The sequence below is a fragment of the Lepus europaeus genome, chromosome 11 (assembly GCF_033115175.1).
Source record: "Lepus europaeus isolate LE1 chromosome 11, mLepTim1.pri, whole genome shotgun sequence".
Classification (NCBI taxonomy): Eukaryota; Metazoa; Chordata; class Mammalia; order Lagomorpha; family Leporidae; genus Lepus; species Lepus europaeus.
Window position 1 is genome coordinate 78,867,481 of NC_084837.1, and position 16,767 is coordinate 78,884,247.

Here is a 16,767-nt window from a genome sequence, read left to right on the forward strand (position 1 = left end):
TTTCATAATACAACTCTTTGAGGACAGAGGTCCTGCATGGAACTCCTGTTGTTAATTTAGCAATTAATACTCTTATGTATGATGTCAGTGATCACCCGAGGTTCTTGACATGAGCTGCCTAGGCTGTGGAAGCCTTTTGTATCCACAAACTCCATCAGTATTTAGTCAAGGCCATAAACAAAGTGGAAATTCTTTCCTCCCTTCGGAGAAAAGCACATCCTTCTTTGATGACCACTTCTTTCCACTGTGATCTCACTCACAGAGGTCCTTTATGTGGGACATTTTTTGCCACAGTGTCCTGGCTTTCCATGCCTGAAATGCTCTTGTGGGCTTTTCAACCAGACCAGAATGCCTTAAGGGCTGATTCTGAGGTCAGAGTGTTATTTAAAGCTATTGTCATTCTATCAGTCTACTGTATGGACTGTTAGAGCATTCACTCCTTTATAATTCTATTTTATTACCAGACACTTAATCCTATTTATATGATCACTTTAGCACTTAATCTATCTATATGTCTTATACTGCTTTTATATCTCTGGCCTTGTCTCTCTTCATAGTGTGGGCATTTCCCTACTTTGGGAATTTCCCCACTTTAGGTTAAACTAAACTTTGAGCATTCTCACCTATCAAGAAGGAGTTAATAATTCTTTTTTTAAAAAAAGTTTTAAAGATGTTCAGATTATGAGATATAGTAGATATACTTCGTAGATGTTACAGGCTAGTGTTTATCATCTTAGAATATGTGTTAAGGTTGCTAATTTCATAAAGATAGTTTCTTGATTTCTCTTGAAAACCTTCAGTTCTTTACAGAACTAATTAGCAGAGGGAAACAAACAAGAGACTGGGCAGCAGAAAACTGCTGCTTGTTCAAAATGGCTGTCTATAAAAATGTAAGAGTACCATTATGTGATGTAAAGCCCCAAGAAGTTCTGAATACCTACCACAGTTTGCTGTGCCTAACAACATCAATGTATTCCTGAACAATACTGTGGTGGATATTTAATGAGGAAGTGAAAGGTATGATTCTTAAAACTATTTCCATTAAAAATGGTTAAAATAAAAAATTTTAGAGTTACCCTTCTATATATTACATTGGGAGCATAAGTATGTATACAATTGGTAGCAGTTGTATTGTAAAATTTTCTTAACAATTCAATGAACAAACATTTAATGAAGACCTACTATGGACCAGGAACTAGGACCAAGAGTAAAATGAATACGAAATAATCCCTAGTTTCAGAAACTTTTGAGTTTAGAGGAGATAAAGGCAAACTATAGAACCTCAGAGCTCAGGTATTACCAACTTTAGTGTTACTAAAATGGAGGTTTGCATACTTGCCCCAGGTGTCATATAATCTTGTAACTGTGATTCTACAATCATATGATCTCCTCTAGAATCTTACCATACACATCAGGTAAAACCATTTCAATCACTTTCTCTTTGAAGGTTTGTTGCCTCCAGTCAACCATAATTTGAAACGTTAAATGGAAAACTCCAAAAGTAACGTTCTTCAGTATTAAATTTCACACAGTTCACAGCAGAATGATGAAATCTCATATTTTCCCATTCTGCCACACCTAGGACATGACTCAGCCCTTCATTCTGCATATCCATACGCTGCATATACGCTACCCACTCATTAGGTACTTGGGAGCCAACTTGGTTATCAGATTGACTGTTCAGTATATCAGTGTTTGTGTTTGAGCCAGGGTTGGGGAACATGTTTTTCTGCCAAGGGCCATTGGATAATTATAGCTTAATTCATGCACCATACAAAATTATCAACTTAAAAAGTAGCCTACTATACATTTGTTGAAGTTCAAGTCCTACCTGCAGTTATCTTGGCAGGGCCAGCCCCTGTGATTTCACGAGCCTTACATAGCCTGCAGGCCAGAAGTTCCCTACCCTGATAACCTTTGTTTTATTTATTAATGGTCCCAAACCACAAGCTTTTGTTACAATATATTGTTATAGTTGTTCAGTTTTATTTTGTTACTGTTAATCTCCCACCCTGCCTAATTTATGAAATTAAACTGTATCATAAGTACGTATGCCATAGGAAACAACATAATGTATTGAGGGTGTTCCACAAAATTCATGGAGGAATGGAATTAAAAGATGTTTATTTTGGTGCAAAAATTGAAATCCATGCATAGTTCATTTATAATATGAATTTTTCCATGAACTTATTGAAGACCCCTCATGTTTAGGATTCAGTATTGCCTGTGGGTTCAAACATCCACTGGGATTCTTGGAACCAGTCCTCTGTGGACACGGGGACTACTGTATACCTTGAAAAGAAGCCCATTTATCAATCACTTAACAAACTACTAATAATTCAGTGCAAACCTGGGTATAAATGAGGAATACCAGTTTGTTTTATTTTGGGGGGAATGGTGTTTATTTTTAACAATTATGTGCTGATTGGTTCTCTTCTCTCCTGGTTCTCCCTGCCACAGTTCCAGAGTTATCAGTAGGCTAGATAGAAGGTGACCTCTCCTCATAAGGACTTGGACAACTCAGATTATCTGAAGACACAAACCTGACAGGAGGGAGAAGAAAAAGCAAAACACTTGAAGCAAGAAACTCAAAGGTAATCCTACGATCAAAGCAACTGGTCAACACTTCCATCAGAAGTGAAGCTTGGAAGCTCATCAGATGGAACGCCAGCCCATGAGATGCTTGCAGCATATCATTTTGCTGCAAGCAGTGTGTCGCTTCTGCACAATCAGAGACTGTCTCGATCTCTCCACTCACCGTGGAAGTTGCCTTGTGCCTAAACTGAATTGACAAATGCATTGTAACTACAAATTTTATTTATTGTTATGGAACTGTAAGGTCTACATATAAAGGGAAAAAGTTAATGTGGAAAGCTGATCTACACTCAGCTGATGCCAGCATTCGTTAAAGCTGTTCACATGCAGAGAACAAAGCAGTGACAACCATTGGCCCTTAGCATTCCCGGCATACCTATTAGTGTCTTAAAAAGGAGGGGAAAAGTCTTTTGTTGCCCTCTCCTATCCTTTTGCCATATGAATAGTGTTTTCCATGATATAGGAAAATATTACTTGGTATAGCATTTCTCTCTCATTTTTTTCATTCATTTTTATTTTCTCTTTGTGGGTGTTATATTTGATCTCTGAATCTGAATAGTTTGTGGTCACAGTCCAGAATCCTCCCTGGAGCCCTATGTGCTTTGCACATTTACCTTACAGTGGTAAGCAGAGACCATCTGTGACCATAGCCTAGCTAAGATTTTAAAGGGGGAAATCTTGTCCCCTACATTTTCCTCCAAATAAACATTGCTTTATTTCTAATAATAACCAAGACTTTTCAAGCTTCTAGGTTTCATAGTAAAGCTTGTAAAAGCAAGAAGTGTAAATTACAAGGGAAGAATCTGCTTTTTAGAAATTGCTTTGTTTTCCAAGCAGTAAGTACTGCATACAGTACTTGTGAAGTGTTAGCTGTAAGTAAGCACAAAATCCACTTAAAATACAAAGACGAATTTTCAGGCTGTGATTATGGTGAACCTAACAAAACCTGGTAGTCACCAAGGCAGGTAGTGTGATAAATGAACACACCATTCTGAGGCTAATTACCTAATGGAATACAAGAGCAATGGTCACCCATGTATGCTTATGCTAGCCTTTCTTTCTCTGTCATTTGGATGGCTGGTCAGTCAGTGAGGAGGAATCCAGTGGGTGATTTAATCGACTGCAAACCATCTGCCCCTGTCCCAAGAAGATGAGCCAGATTAGCATTAAACCAGTACTGGTCAGTCCATCTTAGCACTGTGCGTTAAGGCACCCTCTGTCTCTAATCCTTCAGAGTTGTTTGTAAGACACAGTAATCACTTTGAACTTCCATGAAATCCGTCTTCCACCACAACAACCCTGGGAGAGAAAAATATACTAAATAAGGTTGTCTTGGCTTATTAATTCCTTCTAGCCAATATCAACAATGGCAATCAGCACACAGAAGAAAGGACCCAAATCACTATGTAACTTAAAGATTTCTGTTAATTTGAAAGAACAAATACAGTTAAGATAGAACTTCAGATCCTCCAATCAGGATGATTCCTAACAAATCAGTTGTTTGTGACCCTAGTGGACTCTTTGGTTACTTTAATTTGCATATAGTCTCCAGTTGCATCAGACTCTCTCTGTGGCCTTGTTCTTCATTTCAGTGTTAATCAGCTAAACAGAAGTTGTTGCTTATGATGTGTGAGTGAACATATGCCACTGCCTGGCCTTTTTTCTTCGGAGCTTGTTGTCTTTTCGCTATATTAGACTTTGCAGTATGCCCAGAAGCTTTCCTTCATAAAATAGAAAGAAAAAAACATTTGGCTTATTTTTCACTGTAGCTAGTCTTTTATACAATAATCTTGTAAGAAAATTTCTTGAATTCTAAATATTACTCTTTCTAGATTTTTGAAATCGAAAAGTTTTCAGTAAAAAGTTTCTTACTTTATTTTATTATATTAGGTAGTAAAAATGTAGGGTTATTTACCATAACCTGTTCATTAATATCAGAAATTTACAATAGCCTTTTAAGACCATAGTAGGATTCTAGCATACCGTGTAGTACCTATGGAGTATTGTAAGAGCTACTTGTCTGAGATGAATCGCTTCTCATCTTGTTCTCCAGTTTCCATTGTTGGTTTATTGCAGATTTGTATCCTGTGTCAAATTCAAGGTATTATTGATAAACCTTTTCAACCAGCAGCAAGAAGTTCAAAATTTTTTTCTGTCACTGTAACAGAAAACACAATATGTATATAACATTTATGTAGCAATAAATGTGCCATCTTTTTTTTAACATAGTAAACTAGTGAGTTTTTTACATTCCTCTTTTTCAAGGAATAATGTATTTTGTTTTCATTTCTCCATCTCATTCCTGTCAGAAATGCTCACCCTGCTTTTCATACCTGCATAATCTATGTAATCCGGGAAATCTTCAGGAAAGAATCAGGCTTATGCTATTTCCACCCTTGCCTTCTGTACTGAGAGCAGCCTTGAGCTTTTTCTGAAGGCCAACCAAACAGCAATTAGGAATTAAGGAAAATCTGAAGAAACTAGAAAAAGACCCAAATGAGGCTTTTTTAGTTAATGTTCTTCAAAGCACTTTCATTTGTTAAATGTCCCTTTTCTCACACACAAAACAAAGCGATCTGTCATAATTAGGGATTGGTATTAGTGTTTTCAGATTAATAGTTCTCTTTTCACCCCACTTTTCACCATGGAAACAGCACAGTGATTTCCCATGGGGACTTCAGGTCACACAAGGGTCCAGACTGGACAGTGACTTTGCTGTAGCGCCTGTGCATGAAGAACCCGTAGTCAGAGCACTTCTCTTGGGATCTCTTGTTGAATTATGAAATCCACTGTTGATCACACTGAGGAGAAAACAGATCATTTTCTTATAGGGTTTGATGAAAATAAACTTTTTAGTTTGATTTTATGAAAGATGATGAACTAAACTGAAAACTGCCAAAGAAGAAAATATATTTGAACTGAACTGAAATCTAGAGATCATTAAGTTCATCCACCTCATTAATAGATTTATAGAAACCGAGAGAGCCAACATTGTGAGGTAACAGGTAAAGCTGCCTCCTGTGACACTGGCATCCCAAATAGGTACTGGTTCAAGTCCCAGCTGCTCTATTTCCAATCCAGCTCCCTGCTAATGGCTTGGGAAAAGCAGCAGAAGATGACCCATGAGGGAGACCCGGATGAAGCTCTTGGCTTCAGCCTGGCCCAGCCCTGGCTGTTGTGGCCATCTGGGGAGTGATCCAGGGGATGGAAGTTCTCTCTCAATCTCTGTAACTCTTTTAAATAAATAAATAAATAACTTAGGCCCTAAAAGGTTGTGTATCTAAGAGCACAAAAGTTGGAAACAGGTGGAGACACTTAAAAAAGTTTTCCCACAAAAACCGCCCTTCCTTTACTTTTTCTTCTTTTCTCAGATTTCCAGGCCAATTCTATTCTGTGGCTTCATTTTTCTTTACTGTATTTTTTTTCCTTTTTCATGTTTCTCTCCTCCAGTTCATACATTTTTTTTCCGTGGGCACTCACATTTTAAATATACATTACATAGGGTGTACGTGTATGTGTTATGGTTAAGAAGTGCTAGCCTCGGCATCAAAGAGTCCTTTATTGAAATCCAAGCACCACATCTCTTAAACTCCACTTCTCAGAAAACTGGAGATCCATATTAGAATTGTATAAGTATTGAATGAAACAATGTATGGAGAGCATTAACATGGTTCCTGTCACATAAGTACTCAATAAATGATAATTTTTTAAATAAATAGAATTATAACCATCTCCCAGGACAATTCCTCTTCAGCCACGCTGTCAGAGATACATGGTAAAATAATCTCCCGGAAGATGGCTGCTCATCTTTGCAGGAGTCTACATGACTTGTGGTAATCCAATGAAACGTTGCATTTATTTTCAGTACCCTCCCCTGAAGGATTCATTTTTTCTTTTTTTAAACCTTCACACCGTGGTTTGGATTTGTGGCCATTTGCCTTCAGCAGATGCCAAAGGAGAGCGACAGGTCCCTAGATTTGGAAGGAGGGCCTGTGCAGGAGGAGAGCGACAGGTCCCTGGAGTTGGAAGGAGGGCCTGTGCAGGAGGAGAGCAACTGGTCCCTGGAGTTGGAAGGAGGGCCTGTGCAGGAGGAGTGCAGAGCAGGAAAGGACGGCTCTCAGCACGTTGCAGGTCTGACATCTGCAGCAGGACGTAGGAAGGTAGGGCTGGGTAGGAGAGCCTCGTACTACCGTGCAGCTCCAAGAGGGCCTGGGCTGCCCAGTCCAGCACAAAGATTGCCACTGAGGAGTCTTGGGCAGAAAGGGCAAGGCACCAGTGTCCCTGTTGCGGTGAGTCGTTGGCTGGGAGTTACCCTGGGAGACGGAGGCCCGTGTTTGAACACTGCAGCGAAGGTGCTGTAGCAGGAGGCTGACCTGAAAGATAGCCTCGGTAGTGCACCTCCTGGTCCTTTGAGAAAACTGGCAAAACAAAGCCAAAGGTCTTCTGAAGTCACAGGGGCATAGCTGACCTCAGCTTCCCGATGAACATTTCAGAAATTACTGTCTTGCTCCCCTGGCACTCCACAGGCAAGGAGACCTGCACACGTGCTCAGGAAGCTTGACTGCGTCCCTCCTGTCTTCGTGGGACAACCCTGGTGGGGGTTGATGTTAAGCTGGGTCCTGCCCCCCGCCCCACCCCTGGCTGCTGTGATGTGTGTTCTGCTGTTCTTCACAGGACGTGGGGCTACTCCCTGCCTGGCAGCTCAGTGTCCCATCCATAGCGTCCCTGTGGCCACCTGACTTGGGGAGCCCACAGTGCCTTTGATATTTCCGGTGTTTCCCTGTGTGTGTCCTCATGCCCTGGAGGCTCTGACCTCTTCACTAGGCTGGAGCATATTCACAGGAGAAGAAATACCTGTCCTGTGTTCTTTATCTTGCCTTTTTTAATCAGTTATTGTCAGAAGACAACCTGAGACTGGCGCCACGGCTCAATAGGCTAATCCTCTGCCTGCGGCGCTGGCACTCCAGGTTCTAGTCCCGGTCGGAGCGCTGGATTCTGTCCCGGTCTCTTCTCTTCCTGTCCAGCTCTCTGCTGTGGCCCGGGAATGCAGTGGAGGATGGCCCAAGTCCTTGGGTCCCGCACCCGCATGGGAGACCAGGAGAGGCACCTGGCTCCTGGCTTCGGATCAGCGCAGTGCGCTGGCCACAGCGCGCCGGCCGCAGCAGCCATTGGAGGGGCGAACCAACAGAAAAAAGGAAGACCTTTCTCTCTCTCTCTCTCTCTCTCTCTCTCTCTCACTGTCCACTCTGTCCCAAAAAAAAAAAAAAAAAAAAAAAAACCTGAAAAAGATGTAGACCTCCAGTCTCTCCAAAGTGATACTGGGTGCCACTGCTGCCTGCTGCCACTGTTGCCTTTCTCGCTCATGGAAGCCAGGGCTCCGCTAGACAGGGTCCCCAGCTACGGTCTTCCAGGAGCTCTGAGTCTTTCTCCCTTGGAAATGCTGAGCCCAGTGGACAGAGCTCCTAGCTTTTCTTTTTCTTTCTTTTTTTAATATTACTTATTTGAAAGAGTTACAGAGAGGCAGAGGGTTCTTCTGGGTCTCCCACATGGGTTTAAGGGCCCAAGCACTTGGGCTATCTTCTGCTGCTTTTCCAGGTGCATTAGCAGAGAGATGGATCAGAAGTGGAGGAGCCTTGTCTCGAACCAGCACCCGTATGGGATGCCGGCACTGTAGGCAGCGGTTTTATCCACTACACCGCTGGCCCCAAGATCCTCCTAGCTTTTCAAAACATGTGCAAAAGTTTGCAACCTAAAGTGCCAAAAGATAAAGAATTACAAAATTAATTTTAAAGAAAATCAGAAAAATCACAAAATTGTTATAGCAAAAGTGTATTACTATTTAATGTGGAACTTGAGCTCATTTTAATACACTTGATCTCAGCAAATCGGGGTAGAAGGTGTAGTACTGTAAGGAGCACATGAGAGACCCACAGCTAACATCATACTCAGCAATGAAAAGCTGAAAGCTTTTCCTCTCGCCTCTGGAATGAGTTAAGGATGCCCATTTTTGCCACTTCTGTTTAATGTAGCACTGAAAACCCCTACCAGAAAGAAAGGGGGGGGGGGGAGGCAACCATCTTGAAACAAGCTAAATTGTCCCTGTTTGCAGACAACATGACTTTTATATATAGAAAACGCTGAAGATGCCACCAAAAGGAGGAGCGGGCATTTGGTGTAGTAGTTAAGATACTGCTTGGACACCTGCTTCCCATGTCAGCGTTCCTGGGTTTGAGTCACAGCTCTGCTTCTTACTCCACATTCTATGATGGGCTAGGTACTTGGGTCCTTGCCACCCACATAGACCTAGATTGGGTTCCAGGCTCCTGGCTTCATCCTGGCCTTTCCCTGGCTGTTGCAGGTATTTGCGGGAGTAAACCAGCAGTTGGAAGATATCTATGTCAGTCTCACTCTCTGCCTTTCAAATTAAAAATTAAAAAAGTTTACACTGTTAGAAAAAATACAGTAAAGTTTCAAGATACAAAAGCAGCATGCAAAAATCAGTAACCCTTTTTTATTGTTTTTAAGAGATTATTTATTTGAGAGGCATAGTTATAGACAGAGAAAGGGGGAGGAAGAGAGAGAGGTCTTCCATCTGCTGGTTCACTCCCCAAATGGCTGCAATGGCTAGAGCTGTGCCGATCCAAAGCCAGGAACCAGGAGCTTCCTCTGGATCTTCCATGTGGATGAAGGGGCACAAACACTTAGGCCATCCTCCACTGCCTTTCCAGGCCATCAGCAGGGAGCTGGATAGAAAGTGGAGCATCTGGGACTCGAACTGGCTCCCATATGGAATGCCAGCACCACAGGCGAGTGTTTAACCTACTACACCACAACACTGGCCCCAGCATTTCTTCACAGTAAGAATAAAACATCTGAAAAATGAAAACATTCCCACTCACAGTAGCTATAAAAAATAAAATACCTCAGAATAAATTAAATCATGGTGGTGAAAAGACCCAAACAGTGAAAACTATAAAGCATTGAAAGAAACAAGAACGCACAAATGGGATGATAACCTGTGTTCCTAGATTGAAGTGTTAATATCGTTAAAATGTCCATACTGCCAAAATTGATCTACATATCCAACACAATCCCTGTCAAAATTCATAGAACAAAAAAATCCTAAGGAACCGTGAGAGACCCAGTAGCCAAAACAGCCTCGAGCAGAAAGATAAAAGCTGGAGGCCTACTGCCCAGAGTGCCAGCCATCTCACGACCAGTGCCCCTAAGTGACTGTTCTGAGATCCGTCTCTCTCAGTGCAAACGGAGACTTTGGACTCCGGACGTTGGACGTTGACCATTGTGACCGTGATATGAACCTTGAGAACGTGGCATTCATATTATGCCCTTAGCCACGAGTGTTTAGGTTGATTTTATGCTTTTATGCTTCATACTTATTACTATTGCTGGATATTTTTAGAGATTGTCTTACTCCTAGATGTGTGTTATGACCTGTGGACTAATGATATATTGAGTGGTATTGACGTTTAGACATGTGCATTGAATATCTATTGAGTGGTACTGAATAACAAATTATATTAAAAAGACTAGCACAAAAAAAAAAAAAAAAAAAGCTGGAGGCATCATCACACTACCTGACTTCAAAATATACTACAAAGCTTTACTAATCAAAGCAGCATGGTATTAGTATAAAAACAGACATGTATGCCAATGGGATAAAGTAGAAGCCCGCAAATAAATCCACTCAAATGATCAATTGGTTTTTCACAAAAATGCCAAGATTATACAATGGGGAAAAAGTGTTCAATAAGTGGCACTGGGAATATTAAATATCCACATGCATATACCGAAGTTATTTTTAAATGGATTGAAGGGGCCAGCACTGTGGCCTAGCGGGTAAAGCCACCGCCTACAGCTCTGGCCTTCCATATGAGTGCCCATTGAGTCCTGGCTGCTCCACTTCTAATCCAACTCCCTGCTAACGCACCTGGGAAAGCAGTGGAAGATGGCCCAAGTGCTTGGACCCCTGTGCCCACGTAGGAGACCCCAGTGAAGCTTGTGGCTCCTTTCTTGGGTATGGCCCAGCCTTGGATGTTCCAGCCGCTTGGGGAGTGAACCCGTGGATGGAAGACCTCTGTCTCTCTCTCTCTGACTCTGCCTCTCTCTCTGTAACTCCGCCTTTTAAATAAATGAATAAATATTTTTTTAAAAAATGGATTGAAGACCTGAACGTAATAACTGAAACGAACTACTGGAAAAAAGCATGAGGAAATCTTGACATTGGTCTAGGCAGTGTTTTTTTTTTTTTTTTTTAATGACCCCAAAAAATACAGTCAACAAAAGCAAAAATAGACAAGTGGGATTCTTTAAAACTGGAGTGTGGGCACAGCTTAGTAACCAGCAGTTAAGAGACAGCTATAGAATAGGAGAGTTTGCTAACTGTATATCTCATAAGGAGTTAATATCCAAAATACATAAGGAACTCAATAGCAAGAAAACAAATAACACAGTTTAAAAAATGGGCAAAGGGGGGCTGCTGCTGTAAAGCAGTCACCTGCAGTGCCGGCATCCCATATGGGCACCAGTTCGAGTCCCAGCTCTCTGCTATGGCCTGGGAAAGTAAGTAGAAGATGACCCAAGTCCTTGGGCTCCTGCACCTGCATGGGAGACCCAGAAGAAGCTCCTGGCTCCTGGCTTTGGATCAGCCCAGCTCCAGCTGTTGCAGCCATTTGGGGAATGAACCAGCAGAGGAAAGACCTCTCTCTCTCTGCCTTTCAAAAAAATTAATCTTAAAAATAATAATAATAATGGATATGGCCGGCACCCTGGCGTAATAGGTTAATCCTCTGCCTGCGGTGCCAGCATCCCATATGGGCGCCAGTTCTAGTCCCGGCTGCTCCACTTCAAATCCAGCTCTCTGCTATGGCCTGGGAAAGCAGTGGGAGATGGCCCAAGTCCTTGGGCCCCTGCACCCATGTGGGAGACTGAGAGGAAGCTCCTGGCTCCTGGCTTCGGATCGGCCCAGCTCCAACCATTTTGGCCAACTGTGGAATGAACCAACAGAAGGAAGATCTTTCTCTGTCTCTCCCTCTCACTGTCTGTAACTCTACTACTCAAATAAAATAAATATATAAATTTCCAAAGTACAGCTTATGGATTACAATGGCTTCCCCCCTCCCCATAACTTCCCTCCCACCCGCAACCCTCCCCTTTCCCGCTCCCTCTCCCCTTCCATTCACATCAAGATTCATTTTCAATTCTCTTTATATACAGAAAATCAGTTTAGTATATATAAAGATTTCAACAGTTTGCCCTCAAACTGCAACACAAAGTGAAAAAATACTGTTGGAGTACTAGTTATAGCATTAAATAACAGAGTACAGCACATTAATGACAGAGATCCTACATGATTTTTTTAAAAAAATTGATTAATTTTCTATGTAATTTCCAATTTAACACCAAGTTTGTTTTTTTTTTCATTTTCAATTATCTTTATATACAGAAGATCGATTCAGTATATACTAAGTAAAGATTTCATCAGTTTGCACCCACACGTAAATACAAAGTGTAAAAATACTGTTTCAGTACTAGCTATATCACTACTTCACATTGGACAATCCATTAAGGACAGATCCCACATGGGACGTAAGTACACAGTGACTCTTGATGTTGATTTAACAATTTAACATTCTTGTTTATGGCATCAGTAATCTCCCTAGGCTCTAGTCATGGGCTGCCGAGGCTATGGAAGCCTTTAGGGTTCGCCGACTTCTATCTAAATAAATAAAATCTTAAAAAAAAAGTGGGCCAAGGATCTGAACAAATAACTTTGCAAAATGACCAACCAGTATATGAAAATATATTCTACATCACTAATCATCAGGAAAATGTAAATTCAAATCATAATGAGGTATCACTTCATACCTGTTAGAATGGCTCTTTTTTATTTTTTATTTTTTTTAATTTTTTTTTTGACAGGTAGAGTTAGACAGTGAGAGAGAGAGAGGCAGAGAGAAAGGTCTTCCTTCTGTTGGTTCACCCCCCAAATGGCTGCTACGGCCACCACACTGCGCCGATCCGAAGCCAGGAGCCAGGTGCTTCCTCCCGGTCTCCCATGTTGCAGGGCCCAAGCACTTGGGCCATCCTCCACTGCCCTCCTGGGCCACAGCAGAGAGCTGGACTGGAAGAGGAGCAACCAGGACAGAATCTAGCGCCCCAACCGGAACTAGAACCCGGGGTGCCGGCACTGCAGGCGGAGGATTAGCCAAGTGAGCCATGGCACTGGCCTCTTTTTTATTTTTTTTAATATTTCATTTATTTATTTATTTATTTATTTAAGAGGTAGAGTTACAGATAGTGAGAGGGAGAGACAGAGAGAAAGGTCTTCTATCCGCTAGTTCACTCCCAGATGGCTGCAACGGCTGGAACTGTGTCGATCTGAAGCCAGGAGCCAGGAGCTTCTTCTGGGTCTCCCACGTAGGTGCAGGGGCCCAAGGACTTGGGCCATCTTCCACTGCTTTCCCAGGCCACAGCAGAGAGCTGGATTGGAAGTGGAGCAGCCGGGACTAGAAGTGGCGTCTATATGGGATGCTGGCCCCACAGGCAAAGGATTAACCTACTGGACCACGGCGCCGGCCCTGGCTCTTTTTTATTTTAAAGATTTATTTATTTGGAAGTCAGAGTTACACACAGAGAGGAGAGACAGAGACATCTTCCATCCACTGGTTCATTCCCCAGTTGGCTGCAACAGCTGGAGCTGCACCGATCAGAAGCTAGGTGCCGGGAGCTAGGAGCTTCTTTCTAGAATGGCTCTTAACAAAGAAAGATAAATGTTAGCAAAGATGTGGAGAAAAGGGAACCTCACTCTGTTGGTGGAAATGTAAAATTTGTAGTCATTAAAGGAAATGGAAGTTTTCATCAAAAAGCTAAAAATAGGGGCCGGCACTGTGGCGTAGTGGGTAAAGCTGCCTCCTGTGTTATTGGCATCTCCTATGGGTGCCGGTGTGAGTCCCGGCTACTCCACTTCCAATCCAGCTCTCTGCTATGGCCTGAGAAAGCAGTGGAAGATGGCCCAAGTCCTTGGGTCCCTGCACCCACATGGGAAACCTGGAAGAAGCTCCTGGCTCCTGGATTTGGATCGACATAGCTCTGGCCATTGCGGCCATGGGGAGTGAACCAGCAAATGGAAGCCCGCTCTCTCTCTCTCTCTCTGCCTCTCCTCCTCTCTCCAAGTAACTCTGCCTTTCAAGTAAATAAATAAATCTTAAAAAAAAAAAATAGTTAAGGGCCAGCACTGTGGCACAGCGGGTTAAAAGCCCTGGCCTGAAGCGCCAGCACCCCGTATGGGCACCGGTTCTAGTCCTGGCTGCTCCACTTCCAATCCAGCTCTCTGCTGTGGCCTGGGAAAGCAGTGGAAGATGGCCCAAGTCCTTGGGCCCCTGCACCTACGTGGGAGACCCAGAAGAAGCTCCTGGCTCCCGGCTTTGGATCCTGGCTTCGGATGCAATCTGGCCATTGCAACCATCTGGGGAGTGAACCAGCGGATAGAAGACCTCTCTCTCTCTCTCTCTCTCTCTCGGCCTCTCTCTGTAACTCTGTCTTTCAAATAAATAAATAAATCTTAAAAAAAAAAAAGTTAAAAATAGACCTACCATAAGCTCCATCAATCCTACTAGGGACTCTATCCAAAGGAAAGGGAATGAGTACGTTGAGAGGCGTTGAGAGGTGTACACTCCCATGTTAATGCAGCGCTATTCACAATTGCCAGGATCTGGAGAGAGCCTGAGTGCCTGTCAACAGACAAATGGATAAAGAGAATGTGGTGGATATGCACAATTGGAATAGTATTCAGTCCTAATTAAAAGGAAAACCTGTCATTTGTGACACCATGGATGATCTCAGCGGACATGATGTTCAGTGAAATGGGCCAGGTACAGAAACACAGATAACGGGTGATCGCCCTCATAGGTGGGAGGGGAGAAAGTCAAACTCAAGCAATGAGTAGAATGGTACTCAGGTCATTTGCAACAGTATATCGCATTCCTAAGAATCCGAGCAGCCTTGAGTCAAGATGGCACCACAGGGAGGGCGCTTACTGCTCTAGGGTAGGGGAAGACAGTTGTTTTAAAAAGTGGAGAGAGCGCAGCCTCAGGGAAGAGTTGAGAACACGAGCGGGAGCTCCAGCATGCGGTCCCTGGCGCGGGCCTGGTGGAACAGAGCCGGAGCTTATTTCACAGTGCACAGAGCAAGGAGTTCACCAGCTGTGGCTCCATTCCCAGGCGCTCTGAGGACTAAAGGCCGGTGTCGGGCAGGTTACAGCAGGGGCGGGGCAGTGCCCAGCATCGCCCCCTCGGCTTGCAGTTCCTCCGGCTTCCCTTTGATGATTAGAACTTGCATGATCAGCTGTGACCTGTTGCTGGCGGGTCCCCAGGGCTTGTGGCCTGCCTTTGATGGCCCCGGGATGGGGGCCGGTGAGTCTCTGCGGTAATGGCGCCGCGGGTGTTGGGTGCTCAGGGGTGCTGTGGCATTCCCACAGCGGGATCGGACTCTGAGATGTTAACTACAGAGGTGGCAATGGGATTCCGGGTCTTGGTGCTTGGGGTCTCTCTGGCCCCAGCCTTACCATGTGCCACTCCCTTCATTCCCTGAGTTAATCTTTAACGAGGAGCTCACTTGTAATCATCAAAGAGAAGACAGAGGAACTGCCAGCCCCGGGAGAGATACCGAAGTCTGATACAGCCTACATCAAAGGCACGAGGGTTTCGGTGTGACCAAGGCTGGGCTTCGGGGAGCTCCTGCAGTTCTCTTCCAGGTACCCCTGTTTTTAGTGCTCTTGCTTGGTAATCTCCCGGGAAAACAACTGTATCCTCTCTGGAGCCAAGAGCATCTCTGTGTCTCTGAGGACAGAGGCTGCCTAGGCCTCTAGGACAGTTGAAGCTTGTTGAGCCGATGGGGTAGCCCTGTGTCTCGAGCAGGCCTGTGACAATGGCCTCTGCTCTGCCGGTGGGAGGGATCACCTTGTCCCAAACACAGCATAGCCATCTTGCCAGCATGGCTTCCCTGCACCTTCTATGTACTCTCAGTGAGCATCCTTGCAGTTCAGAGGAGGGGGCTAGGAACCAGGGCCGTGGGCGTGAGAAAGCCGTACCTCCTGGGGGCTGCCACGCACCAGGAAGGCAATGGCTGTGGTTCCCAGTGCCACTCACTCGTCCCGGGCCTCGCCCAGGCCGCCTGCCTCCCCCTCATTAGATCGGGCAGGATTGTTTTTCAGGTTCTTTCAGCAGTGAGTTATTGATCAACACTGATAGGGCGAGGAGCTTGGTCTCCACCCGAACTGGCAGGGGTTCATTAGCTTCGTTCCCAAGCCTCATTCCTAATTAGGCACAGGAAGAAAGGAAAGAGAACACAAAGGGACAATTCTTCCCGAACAACCACAGGCCTTGGAGAGAGAGGAGAGGGAAACTGGAGGAGGAAACAGATAACGTGGCCCCAAACCTGAGCGCTCCTGCGTTGTCCACGCAGTGGGCAGGCAGCTTCCCGTGCCGCGGTGCGTGGATCACATGTGAGAATGTGGCTTTCATTGGTTTGCTTTCTCCCTGCCTGATGATGCATTGGCAAGGCCTAGTTAAAAGCTTTGAAGTACCTGCCCGAGGCTTGCTCAGCCGCTGGGGCCTGGACCCAGAGGACTCCCCCGGGCTGGAGCAGACGAGGGGATGCCGAGGGGGTGGTCCTCCCAGGATGTGAGTAGGAAGAGCGAAAGGCCCCAGTTCCTGCCGCTGGCAATCAGGAGCTGACTTGGTCTATTCCAGCTGTGTTCTAGGACTTCACAGTCAGGACCAGTGGCCCAGCTGGATGCTCACTGGGGCAGGAAGGGCGGCAGGGGTAGCAGAGTTGCGTGACTTAGAAGCTAGGAGATCTGGCCCGTCAGCTTACATACTTGAGCCTCAGTTTTCTCCTCTGTGGAGATAACTGAGGATCGTACTAGCTGAGATGCTGGCGATGAGGACTGGCATAGGAATAGAGAGATGCATGGGCATAGTAGGCACTTCCTAACTCTCCCAAGGAGAGCAAATGAGGGGCCAGCGCTGTGGCACAGTGGGTAAAGGCGTCCCTGTGACTGGCATCCCATTTGCATGCCAGTTCAAGTCCTGGCTGCTCCACTTCCGATCCAGCGCCCTGCTGATGCACCTTGAAAAGCAGTGGAAGATGGCC

General features: G+C 44.5%; 1 protein-coding gene across 8 annotated transcripts in view; it reads left to right on the top strand.

Moving 5' to 3' along the window:
* The window catches only part of TCF12 (transcription factor 12), a 414,455-nt gene extending 408,140 nt beyond the window's left edge, over window positions 1–6,315 (top strand). For 3 of the 8 annotated variants that reach the window (XM_062205994.1, XM_062205989.1, XM_062205992.1), the window contains one exon: window positions 2,461–6,312. The gene's annotated coding sequence lies outside the window, so the exon portion shown is untranslated. Of the gene's footprint in view, window positions 1–2,460 lie in introns of all 8 variants that reach the window. The other 5 variants (XM_062205990.1, XM_062205988.1, XM_062205991.1 and 2 more) reach the window with 3 other exon arrangements.
* The last annotated feature ends 10,452 nt before the right edge of the window (window positions 6,316–16,767 follow it).